At 39.3% G+C, this 13,438-nt stretch overlaps 1 protein-coding gene across 2 annotated transcripts in view; it reads left to right on the forward strand.

The window, feature by feature from the left end:
• Positions 1 to 13,438, forward strand: part of LOC129756948 (uncharacterized) — a 608,072-nt gene that overhangs the window by 443,609 nt on the left and 151,025 nt on the right. The window lies entirely within an intron of this gene.

Here is a 13,438-nt window from a genome sequence, read left to right on the forward strand (position 1 = left end):
ATCATTAATCATAACCAAGCTTTAGACGTGGTTTGTTGAATTCTGCCATTTTGTTTTGACGTGCACTGATCCTCCCCCCACTTCTATTTTTATGTCCGTTAGTATCAACTTCCTTTTGACATTTTGGCTGTTTGTTGAGATTAATGTTTGACCTCATCGCAGTTTACGAAATCACACATCGAATCATTCTTAGTTATACCCTCCGTATCCTCTGTTACTGCTTTCTAACCTTTGAACACACCGATTGTTTTGTCGTGTTGTCATACACACTCTTGCAATCACACACCCACACACGCACACACACAGACCATCAGAACAAAACACGATAAAAACAATTCAATAAAAAGGAACTGGAAAAATATATCTTAAAATCCCAATACTTTTTGAAGATACACATTCATTGATTTATTGGTGAATTTTCTTTTCTTATTTCATTGGTACATCATCGATTTAAAATTTTGAAAGCTAGATTATAATTAAAAATCTAAATCTTTCATACAAGAAAAATTTTGAAAGAAGTTTGATGAGAAAAATAAATATAATCATTTTTTAAATATTAGAGATTAGATTATTGGAGAAAGCATCTCTCGTTTACAAATTTAACTTCTGCGATACTCTTCGTTTAAAGCAGCGGTTTTTTCCGATTGGGGAGAGAGTCCACTGACCGACCAACTAAATGGTCTATTGTGGTATAACCCCGTGTTACTATTTTTCTTTGCTATGCTACTTGACACCCCTGCACTATTGGTTGAAATTGTCATCACACATCTTCTGCACCATGTTGTCCGCTGTCGTGTCTGGTGACTGTCGTGTCGAGTATGGTGGTATTCTATTGTTACTCTTCAAACCTTGGACAAAAGAAAATAATAATGTTCGGATGTCTCGTCCACGTCACCGTATGTTAGGCAGTGGTGTGGTGTGGTGTGGTGATACTTAATGAAGCTTCCATGACCAGCCAGGAATTGCGTCATTTAGAAATCCACTTCACCATGCTTTCTCTCCATCCACTTCTTGATATTTGGGTTGGCCATGGAGCTATCCCTGGCTCGTGTTCTCACGCCTCCGACGAAACGGTGCGGAATACACTGATGACTCGCAAATTCATTCGCCTTTATATGCTGTTCAGCATCTGCTGGTAACACTGGAAGTTAAGACTAGATTTTCAGGCCGCCCCTCCATACCGAAGGATTGACAAAACTACACTCGAAATTATCCTCCGCTGACTACTTCGGATCGCCGAGTTGTTTGCCATTATCCTTGTGAGTGCGGCCGTTACGGATGCCGCCTTCTTGCACACATGCTTGACGTGATTTTTAAAGCTGAGCCGGTCGTTCATCATCACACACAAATATTTAAGCTCACGCTTTGATTCCATGATGCATGATCCAACAGTAATCCAGCCTGTTTGCGATGAAATCAGGTTTGATATCAGGACCATCTCGGTTTTGTGGTGAGCCAACTGAAAACTTTTGGAGCTCTCAACTGGACGATTTCTGTTGAGTAACCCGTCGCTAGTAGCAAAACGTCGTCCGCAAAACCAACCAACTTTACTACTTCTGGCAGGCTCAGACCTTTGCGGTACTCCAGCTGTAACATTCATTTCCTGAAATCCTTCGCTTGTAATGTATTGTAGCTTACGGTTTTGGATATAGCTTTCCACTTATTTGCACAGACACTTCGGTACCCCCATTTCTACTAGCGAAGAAGCAATCGCTGCCTAGCTTACACTATTGAAGGCGTTGCGCACGTCCAATATTACTACCGCTCGAAAACAATCCCCTCTTCTCTGCTTGAGCTTCGACTGTGCATCGCCCTTTTCGAAAGCCGAATTGACTGTTGGAGAATCCGCCTTCGCCTTCGGTGTACCGCTGGATACGATTCAAGATTACTTTTTCCAGGAGCTTTCCAACCATATTCAGTAGGCATATTGGCCTGTATGCCGATGGGTTCCCCAATAGCTTTCCTGGTTTGGGCAGCAGAACCAGCATCTGCCGTTTCCAAACCTCTGGAAACATCCTTTCCTCAATACAAAATTGCAGTGGCGATCGGAATATTTCAGGAAATTCTATAATCGCGGCCTTAACTGCAATGTTCGAGATACCATCTGGACCCGGAGTTTTTTTTTCCAGCTGAAAGGATTTTGCGATGTCGCGCCGTTCTTCCAACAATTTTAACTCCTCCTCGCTCGTATCCCAGTCGTATGGAACCTGCGGCCAGCTATTGATATTCTATTGAGGGAACAGCTCTCTCGTTATTTCCCTCAGTTTGTTGGGGCACATTTCAGGTTGTGTGCTATCGCTTTTGTTTTTTGCCATGACTATCCTGTAGGCATCACCCCATGGTCGGTCATTGGCTTCAAGACAAAGTTTCCTTAAACATGCCTTTTTACTCTCTTTAATTGCCTTGTAGAGGTTTCTTTTCGCATTTTTGAAAAGCGGCCTTCACTCGTCTCTCTCCGCTTGAGATCGTGCTCTCTGCTCTCTTTCTACTGGCTAGTCCATAGAACTAGCACTTGACCCAAAAACCGCGGTGAAACTTTCGTTCGAAGTAGATTTCATACTGACTTTTTTTGTGCTCCACAGTAAGACTCGGGAACGAAGCCTCTTAATCTACTTAATCTTAATATACTTCAATATCATTTCACTCCTTGTCAGCTCAAGGCCAGACCTCTCCTCGTACTGGCTTAAGGTTTAACCCCTTTCCTCAAGGTCTGAAGGTCTAATTCATCGCTTTTCTGATGAAACATATGATTCTCGGCCGGCTTCAAGTCTTCATACCTGAAAGGGTTTCCCCGTCAGTGAAAACTCTTTTTCTCTACTAGATCCATTCCTGAGAAAAATCGTTAGAGAACAACGCTTATCAGATTCCCTGTTAGTGTAGTTATCCCAGCCAAGCACGAGGCATAAAGAACATAAATTACTTTAACTTTGTAATTTGAAAGACTTCGCTTTGTAATTCCTTGTAATTCAAAGACACCCCTTTGTAATACCTTGTTTTTCAAAAGACACTCTTCGATTGGCCTGATAGGTCAGTGCTATCATCTCAATGACCATAGTTTGATTTTTTTTCTCTAGACGACTTGAGGTCGGCTTCATATGCTCAAAACTGTAATCCAATACTTAACTGGGATGATTGTCGGCCTAAAGGCTTATTTATATAGGTTGTCGATGTCACCTTTGAAACTCAGCTTCAGTCAGAGAAAAGGGTATCTACTTGGATACTTTCCCTGCTTACCCTCAAGATCTTCAGTTTCTCCATAACCTCGCTGATCGTATAGTGTTGATCTTAACGAGATTGGCGACAATGGAAACCAGTCTCTCCAATGAACAAAGTTACCCGGGATTCTGATTCGGAAATGCGAAGAAGCAGGCACAGTTATCGGAGATTCCACCTATGACCCTAGGTGAACTCTGGAATAACTTCATCTCATACAGAATTATCAGCTGTACTCAGAAGAAATAGTCTGTGACAGAAATGCCTAGAAGCACCAGCTTCTGTGTCGTGTCCACTTGGCCGTAAAGGCCCCTTTTCCTACGTACTGGCTGTGACGACCGAAAAATGTTCATGGAACTCCATGCTCAAGGTTTCCAATGCAAACCCTCTAGCCCCGGATGATTCTTAAGTTTTAGAGAATTTTCGGTGTCATATAGTTAGCATCTCAACTGATATAAACTCTTCATCACTTGTATTCCAGTCAGTGTTATGGGAATTGTGATCATCTGGAAATGCTTTGATATCTCTCAAAGTTGTTTTGGACACATTTTAGGCGATGCGCCTCTACTTTTAATAATGGTCATTGTTGCATCCTAAAATATGCCTCTGCTCTCACGATTAAAGAATGTGTCGGAACGCCAAGTAGCTTATACGCGATGATGAGCAATCGCTAACGGTGGTTTTAGTGGGACGAACCCACACACGGCAGCAAACACCCGGCTGTTATGGTTTGAAGTCAAATTTCCATCTTGTAAAAAAAAAAAGAGCAATCGCTAGCACAACTGACCTTCCTTGCATCTAGGTAGAAATCAGGTCAGTTGTGCGCCATTCACGAAATGAACCCTGAAATGAGCCGCCTGGGATTCCACAGTCATAAAACTCCTGTTAGTGTCACATCCAGAGCTAATCCTAGTAATTTTGTCTGCTTACAGGAAGTCCAAGTTTTGGATTAAGTTCAAAACTTTTACAAAGACGTTTTGGTAAAAATGTGTAACCTGCGTTCGCTTGCCCTTGCACTCTTCTCCCTGACTACGAACTCGAACCCACACGATACCAAATCTCAAAATGCTAGGTATTTGTGAATAGTTCGTGAATCCCACATTCATTCATCATACCCAGGCAACCAAGTCTTCCATTAGAATTTAACCTCTTGGTTTCGTGAGTTGGGCCACTCTTTAAATTCTCAAAAATGATCATGAGGCCCTTTTTCACGAGTTCTCCTTCGTTGGGATTCAACAACCCCATAAGCTTCACGCGTGAGTTCAAATTTCACTTTCTCCAAGGTTTTAAAGGTTTCCAAGAACCTGTTGGTATTGGTCGTATCGATATCGGGGATTGAATACTCCGTTTTAACACACAATCATTAGCAGTCATACATTCACTCAGTGGCTTCTCTAGATATTTGGGTTACTGTTTTTTTTTTAAATTCGATTTCGCTCAACGACCTTCCTTGTTTCTGACTTTCCAGTAACTTGACGACATTTGAGTGCAGTGACGCCCAGCCTTTTTTTGGTTAGCTGTTTATCCTGGTGGTAAATCATTTAACGAGTAAAGATCCAACATTTGATCGTGTTGAAATAGATCCACGTTTTGGCGCAAATACTCGTTTTGCAAATCTAGTCCAGAAGGTCCAGGGACACAAACCGAGTTGTCTACCGCACATTCTCTGGTCAAACACGCAAGTTAGGGTCTAGACCCCCTCAGCCACGTGTCGAACACAGACTCCTCCGACACCTCTGTCTACGGTTAACTGCTCTTGTGCCTGACTCCTTTCTCATCAAGTCTTGACTGATTTCATCTAGCGTCCGGCACACATCCAAGTGTAGGTAGTCACCAGTTTGCGCAACTACTCATTTTACAAGTCGGGTCTGCGAGGTCTCGAAACGTAAAACGAGTTGTCAATCACACTTCCTCCGGTTGCATCGGTAGTTTGGAGGCATGACCTTCCGAACCGCGTGTCAGACCCTCACAACCGACACCTGGAAACTGGTACCTAGTACCCAGACGAACCACTTCTTCCACGCAGATTTTTTTTATTAGTTGTTCACCCAGGTGGTGAATCCTTTTTACGGATTGCATTCCGAGGCACGGCGAGCGACCGAGTCCCCCCAGTATGCTACTCTAGGTCCATGGGTGCAATTGGACGACTCATGATACTATGTACCCCTACGCCATAAAGTCCACCTGGGGCCTCTGGCTATAATTGCCATTCGGACCTGCATCGAAGGCTATACCTGGACTTTAGATGGGAGACCAAATCCGCGCTTAAGCACTCATCGGCAACTCCAGTTTGAGTCTAAACTCCAGCATGTATACCCTGCCTCTTGCAACGATTCAAGACTAAGGACCTCTCCTCTGGCGACTCGAGGTCCGGCCTTTACTCGCAACTCGAGACCCGCTTGGTTCCCACGACTATCGTGCGCTCCGCCTCTGTTCGAGACCACTGCAAGAGACCAATGGCCTCTCCTCTAACGACTTGAGAATCATTGGCGTGGCTCGAGGCCCTCTCCTCTTTTCCCGTCCGTGTGCCGATCGAGAGCAGCTTATCCTGGACACGCGCCTGTCACAGCACACGTCCGGGGCTTTACGAAAGACTACTCGGATGATTCCCGGCGAAGAATTCATCCTACACCGACTCGGGTGACTCACCCGCCGACGACGTGAAGTCACCCTACCCGAGAGTATTTCGCGGCGCAAATACACTTCCCTCTACTTGTTCAACTACGAAGAAGGTCAAGTCTTATCCCCACAGCTTCCCTCGTAGGGAGCGCGTTTTACTCAGATACTCCGCAGCGGTGGAGGTATCCTACACAACGTTCCCGACGTACCTAACATTTCGGCATTACTGCCAGGGTCGGACGCACACTACTCAGGTGCTCCCCGACGAAGGAGTCACCCTACACCGATCGCGGACTGGTGCTGGTTCCAAGTCCTCTGCAGGGCAGTTATGATCCGGGTGAACCCATCGCTGACCACGCGACAAGTATTGGCATCCTCACACATCCTCCGCACGATGTTGTCGGCTGTCGTGTCTGGTCCGCAGGCGACAAACATGTTAGCACGTGCCCCTTCCAACCTCGGACAGTTGAACACTACGTGCTCTGGTGTCTCTATTGTTTCACCGCAGGTTGGACAGGATGGCGAGGCCACGTGTCCAAACCGATGGTGGTACTGCATGAAACATCCGTGACCAGTCAAGAACTGTGTCATGCAGAAATCCATGAAACTCTCCATGTCTCCGGTCCATCCAGGATCCGATGTTAGGGATAAAGCGAAGGGTCCACCGGCCACGTTCTGAGCTGTCCCACTGGTGCTGCCAGTTGGACAGCGAGGTCTCCATGCCTCCACGCAGATTGACGACCTCTAATGGGTTTAAGGGAAGTTCTCTTAGCCGTACATCTGCAATCGTTGGATGTGAATAAACGTTATCATTTTAAACTACGAGGAGATGAAACTACTTCCCAGAGCAGTGACTCACAATCTTCGCTCATGGCTTCTACTCATAGACCATCTTGTAGCTCTTGTTTCTGGCTCAATGACCTTCTTATGGTTTCAGGTTCGTTGACCTTTCTTAAAATGAGCTCGTCGCCAATTGTTCGTGGTTTGCTAGTTTTGGCTACGGCTTGATGAGCTCCCCTCAGATCTCGCTTTACTAAAATGCAAGTCTGCTCCAAACTACAATGCGAAGTGACGATAACTAAGGTGTTAACAATTTCACATTTCTACAAACCCTTCTGAGCCTCAAAAAGACAAAACTTTCTTCCTAAGTTGGATACATAAGTTGATGATTTTCACTTTACTTTTCTTTGTTTTCTTTTAACTCGTTTTTTGAACAAAATCCAGCTTTATCTCATTCGAGAAGGGTACTCACACTCTGATTTATATTGATTTATGAGTAAAATTTTGTGATGAACTTTCGAGGGTCATGTGAAAGGGTTGAAACAATTTAGAGGAATGATTTATGAGCTTTCAACTGCTACTATAGAATACCTATTCTTTTTCCTTTGGAAGCAGACTTTCAGGGATCTGTAGCTCATATTTACAAGAGAAATGAACATAGCTTATATAAAGATAAGATTCCCTTTTTTTGTCCTCAATCGTTCCCATATCCAGGTTAGGCCTTGTTCCAGGCTTTATTCTGTCTTATTTCTCTCCAATCAGTCATATTTATAGCCATTGTGAAGGTTACTTCTCTTTACTTTATTTCTTTACTTCTTCACTTTCTGGTATTTCATTACATGTGAGCATTTTTGATGTAACACGTAATAAACATATCTAATAAACGGGTGTTTTTAAACAGTAAATTAAACTCTTTATAAACAAAAGTTACGAACAAAAACCATTCTTCTTTCAAAATTTCTCTTTTAAATATTTTACAAATATTTTTAAATAACTTCAAAAAATTGAAGAATTTTTTAAAGCTTCCGAAAGAATAAAGAAATTGAAATCTTGGGAAAATTTACTTTATTTCTAAGCAAACTGGAAATCAAAACCACATCATCCAGACATCCAATTGAGAAACAATCATATCACCGGAAATTGCATCGACACCACACAAAAACAACCCACCCAGACCAGTTTTCCTTTTTCTACAAAGCCCACCACAAACACACCCAATCCAAAAACAAAACAAAAACACTAGAATTAACAAGGTTCCAATTTATTTTCCTCTACAATTCATTCACTTTCCGAACGAATCGATGATGTCCTTCGTCGTCGTGTGTGTCCCAACAAAATCGTCCTTGGCCATCGTCCGTCGTCCCTTAACAAATGCCGTGTGCCACCTGCCATCGAAATCGAATCGAAAATGTCCATTTGTTGGGACCCGGTGCTTTTTTCTATGTGTATGGCCGGAAATAAAAACAAAAAACTTTTTCCCTGGGATTACCAAAACAAAACAATATGAACGAAAAAAAACCCAATACACATGAAATCCCCAGGGAATCAAAACCGGACTGATGGAAGCCTTCGCCAGATTGCACTTTCAAGTAAACTCATTTTCTAAGCTTTTTTCTTCTACTTGTTCTTCGTATTTATTCTCTCTCTCTCTGCTCTGCTCTGCGCTCTGCTACTTTTCCACCATTACTTCCACAATGTTTTTTCTACTCTGCTTTGGTGTTTTTCTTCTTCTTGCTACTACAAATCGCCCCATTTATATTGCCCAAACAAGCTATTACAAAGTCAGTTAGAGAGCAAATACGTATGGCTCTGTGCTACAATACTATCTACCATATATTATAAGCTGTGTATACAACTATACTATACTCACTATACTATACTATAAACCATCTCTACAATTATCCCCCGCAAACTGCCCTCATACACCACAACAAAAACACTTTACTTTATCCCGGTTTAGCTGCAGTTTCAGTAGGGGATCAAGATTGTGCGAAGCTAACTTTTGAAATATCCCACAAGCAAGGGAAAATAATCACCCACAGCCACCCACACTCGTCACTCCCTCACTCTCTCTCTCTTCAGCCAGGGTTAAGGCCGGAAAACCTCAACCACCTCAGCTAAAAACCAACATCAACAACACAGCATAACACAAACATACTGGGTAACACCTAGCAGCCACCCACCCATTTGCTTGCCTTTATCCGCCATCTACAAATCTAATTTTGTGATCCTATTACAGAAGTGAATGATGCACCTTTTGTGGAAAGTTTTCTCGAAACACACAGATTTTTATTCCTATTTAATCCTCAAGCTTAATCTCTAGCAGCTTCTTTTGGAATATAGAACCTAAAGCTTAGTTCTTTTAGAAATGGGACAGTTACGAATGCAAATATCTCAAAAACCATTCGTTTGATCCAAATACTTTCTATGAAGGAAATGAAGGTAATCTTATGATAATTCATGAAAAAATTTGAAAAAAAATATTTATCGTTTTTTGTAAGAAAAAAATCTACTTTATTCTTGGTTCCTCCCATCGGCCGGCGCACACTATTTTCATCCATGATATTGATAAGTTTTTCAAACTTATACTTCGTCTAATCTGTATTTTAGGTGCCTACATCATCATCCTTCAATTTCTGCTACTTTTTGGTCCAATATTTATCGTTAAATAGAAACTGAGGGCAATTTAGTGGATATAGCTGTTTCGAAATTAATAAACCTTTATAATTTTTGAGTCACTTAAAAGCGTTTTTAGTGGAATTTCGGCTGGCAAAATCTGACAAAAACGAAGTAAAAACATCATGAAATTGATGTTGAAGAATAATCGGTTAGTATGGATCGTAGGTTGCGAAGGGTACATACAAGATTACTCTTTTTAGGCTTTTAAAAATAGCGAAAACAAAAGTTTTCGTTTTGCAAATTGTTGTTTTTTCCACAGGAGCAGAATTTTGGCAAATCATTATATTTTATACAATACAACCATCAAAAACATACTTTAATATGCTCGGGACGTTGCTACGAGCCGGCATGGTATAGGATTCAATCACTGGAATTTGTTTGAAATATGGTATTTCATAAGTTTTGTTGTTCATCAGAAATCATCTGTCCCATATCCTCGGTACCGGCTATACAGCTTACGAGCTCTTGAACTAGGTAAAAATTGTTGTTTTAGGTTGGGTTTGAATGATTCATTACTAGGCAATACTTTCAGCTTATCGGAAAAAGTTTATTATGGACATTTCAGCAATCTAAACTTAGTTTTTCGCTTATTCCTAATCAAAAATTCTGGTATTAGACTTGACTTTCTAGATGACCCTTAACCGTAGTTCCCGATCATGTGCTTCACTCCTATGGGTGATTTGAATTTTGAGGACATTTTTGACAATGTTTGCATACTTTTCCACCACCCACACATAGTAATTCTTTGAATATTCAACGCTTTTGTCAGCTATCAATTTGATAATGCTGGATTTTGAGGAAAACTGTGCAAAATTATTTTTTGCTGTTTCCCTTGCATCGTAAATATCTCAAAAAACGCGTGAATTTTAAATTTTGAAAAAAATAGGCCGGATAGTTCTTTTTACAGGCAGCAAAATGCTGTCAAATTTTTGAATGTCCGGTTACAAGTAAACGAGATATAATCAAAGGAAAGTGTCCCATTTCTAAAAGAACTAAGCTTTACCTCGCAATAAACACAACAAAACTATTGAAAAATTAACAACTTTTACATTGATAGTCTTTAAATGACACATATAAAATTTACACATTTTTTTTAAACATAATACAGCCTAACATTAACTTTGAAATAAAAAAAAAATAATCCAATACACAACAATGCTGACAAAGCTTTATAAGAAAACCAATATGGAGAATTGGACCAGCACGAACAATAAAAATAAACTCACAACCAGAGTCAGCAAAATTCCGGAAGAAACGAATCCTGCTATATAAACCTCAATCTCTAACCATTACTGAAGGAAACAGAAAAAACATTCGAAAAAAACGAGTCTTCCCGCCCGAATATGTTTTTTTTTGGGTTTCACTCTTGTTCCCACAAGGAACGATTACACTATCCTTCCTGGGGGAAATTTAATCCTTTATCGATTTGGGGAACAGACGATTTCGCCTTGTTCAGAAGATGGAGAGAGTTTAAACGTTTTGGTTTTATGTTGATGGTTGCTATTTTTCAAACTACATTCATTGTCTCTTATACAAAAGAAAAATTACTCGAACTCAACACATGGCGACCGCCAAATTTCAATATGCATTAAAATTTTTGATACAGATACTCCCTAATTATAATTAAATTAATTGCTTTGCTACATCTTCCAAAAATAAATGAAAATAAAAAAAATGGTTTTTATTTGTTTTTTTTTGTATTATTTTCAATCAAATTTAGATATAATTCATAAGCATAAACTAAAAAATTAAGGTTATACCTGGAGTTTTGAATTGTAAAACAAAGATAATTTCATATTATTTACTGAAAATTAATCTCTAAATTAGTTTTCAAATTTCTAAAACAATGTACTCTGTTTTCAAGCTTCATGAATGAATGAATATTTTTCTTATTTGAATTCTCCACAATTTTCCTTTTCCAAAGTGAGATAGTTGACGAACTACCATAAATCCATTGTTCGTATTTCTTTTCAAATAACGTCACATGCCTCATTTGGGTCGATAGGTTTGTTAAGGTTCCGAGTTTTTTTTTTTTTAAATTTCTACGCGAACAATCTCTCTTTTAAAATCAAGGTCCCTTTAGATTTAGATTTAGATTTAGATAAATTCTCAACTCATGCCGAAAAAAAAACTTTTATGGGAAACCACATCTCTTTCCCCTTCAGCACTGCTGGAAATGGATAGGCGTTTCTAATAATCATACCCATTTTTTGTACCCATGAACTAATTTCAAGGTTGATAGGTTCTTAAGCTATACAATAAAGTTAAATTTAAATAAGTTTTTCCGTTGTACAAAAAAAAACAATATATAAGAGCCTTCTTTTCCCCTTCCTTTATACCAATTAACAGGATGAAGGGGTCTCAACAAATAATCACAAAAACATATCTCGTACCCAAATACCTTCCCATGTCAAATATTTGCTCGGTATGCTTTCCAGTTATGTCTTCTCTCCAATGTGAGGAGGGGTCCCTAACTTTCATAGAAACCTTTTTTGTAACCAAATAATATCACAGGTCATATTTGGGTCCATTTGCTGGATATGTTTTCGAGTTATACATACCATCTTCCTTCCCGTTTCTCACCTGAAAGAAGTAGTGGTCTCAAATCTTAAAAAAAAATTGTAAACAAACTAAAAATCGTGTATAAAAGCCCCCTTCCCATCCCCGTCTCACAACTCCATGGAATCCCATCGTCAAAAAAACAAAATTGAAACAAAAATTTATAGTAATCGAATACATTCAAATTAGGTTGCATTTGCTGGATAAAATCTCAAGTAAGACAAAAAAATGCAAGGAGCTCTCTTACATCCCCCCACTGAAAGGAGAGAAGGGCTTTAAAAAGTATTGAAAATTTTTTCGCATCCATTGACTCTTCCTTTTTAAAATTGGTTCAATTTATTTGATGAGTTCTTGTATTATAAAAAAAAACGTATGGCATCTCTCTCCCCTTAAGGATGAGAATCTTGGAAAAAAAACCTCTTTACCTTCCTCTCCAGTGAGAAGAACCAAATCACCATAGAAAAAGTTCATTAGCTAAATACTCTCATTTTCCAAATTTGTTACCATCTGCTCGGTTATTGAGCACTCGAGTTATGAAAAAAATTTCGCTTATTTTCGCCTTTTGATTTTTATTTTTTAACCCATTGAACTTATAGAAAATTTAATATTTTTAAACCCAATCAGCATATTTTTTTAGAACAGATTAAAATCTATGGAAAGAGCCCCAGCAAACATTTTTGTAGCTTTATTCTTAGGCTGTTTTAATATGCGTTAATAATGTATAAAACATTACAAAATGATCGTTTGAAAGATGAAAAAAAAAACAGCATTCACCTACCAAATTGGAGTCGATATACATACATAAATTTAATTTCTTTCAAAAGTAAAGAAAACTACACCAATTGGGCGTTATCCAAAACCTTATTCGTACCTATTGGAAGAATGCAAAAGAGCGCTAGATTTTGCTCTCATAGCTTTCAAACCGTTGCCAGCGACAATATTTTCCAGTTCTCTCATTCGTCAATACTACTCAACTCCCATCATAAGCTTTTTGTATTGGAACTCTAATCTTGACATTCAAAAACCCTACCTCGTCCTAAGAAGGGGTTTTTATTAAGAAGTGTTACTATAAAAGTTCTTTATTTGAAACTAACCATTTTAACTTCAAAATTCATTCATCGATTGCTAATTTAACACATCAACAAGTTAGAAGCCATGCGAAAGGTGTTTACAACTTGAATTAGCAAAATACAAAAATAAAACTTGCATCTTTTACTGTACTACTAAAACAGCTTTGATTATAAAAAATCATTGAAAATTAAAAATCTTATGGTGACATCAAAAATTCTTCAAGTTAATCAATTGCAGTCTCAATCTTAGTTTTTGTTTCTTGTTTTTCTACTTAAATGCTCAACTCCACATTCCAAGGTGTTTTGATAAACTACACAAGGCCACATTTTTCCGATGTGCAAATAATTGTAAAGCTGCTTTTTACTCTGGGTGCCCTGAATCCAAATAAACAATGATTTTTTTCTAATTTTTTTCCTCTAGACCGTGAGTTATTTTATCTTCTGCAAAATAGTAATAGAAGTTTTCTTTCTATTTAATTTGCCCATCCTGTAAAATACGAGATCATTTTTCAAAGCCA

This window comes from Uranotaenia lowii, chromosome 3 (genome assembly GCF_029784155.1).
Source record: "Uranotaenia lowii strain MFRU-FL chromosome 3, ASM2978415v1, whole genome shotgun sequence".
Lineage (NCBI taxonomy): Eukaryota > Metazoa > Arthropoda > Insecta > Diptera > Culicidae > Uranotaenia > Uranotaenia lowii.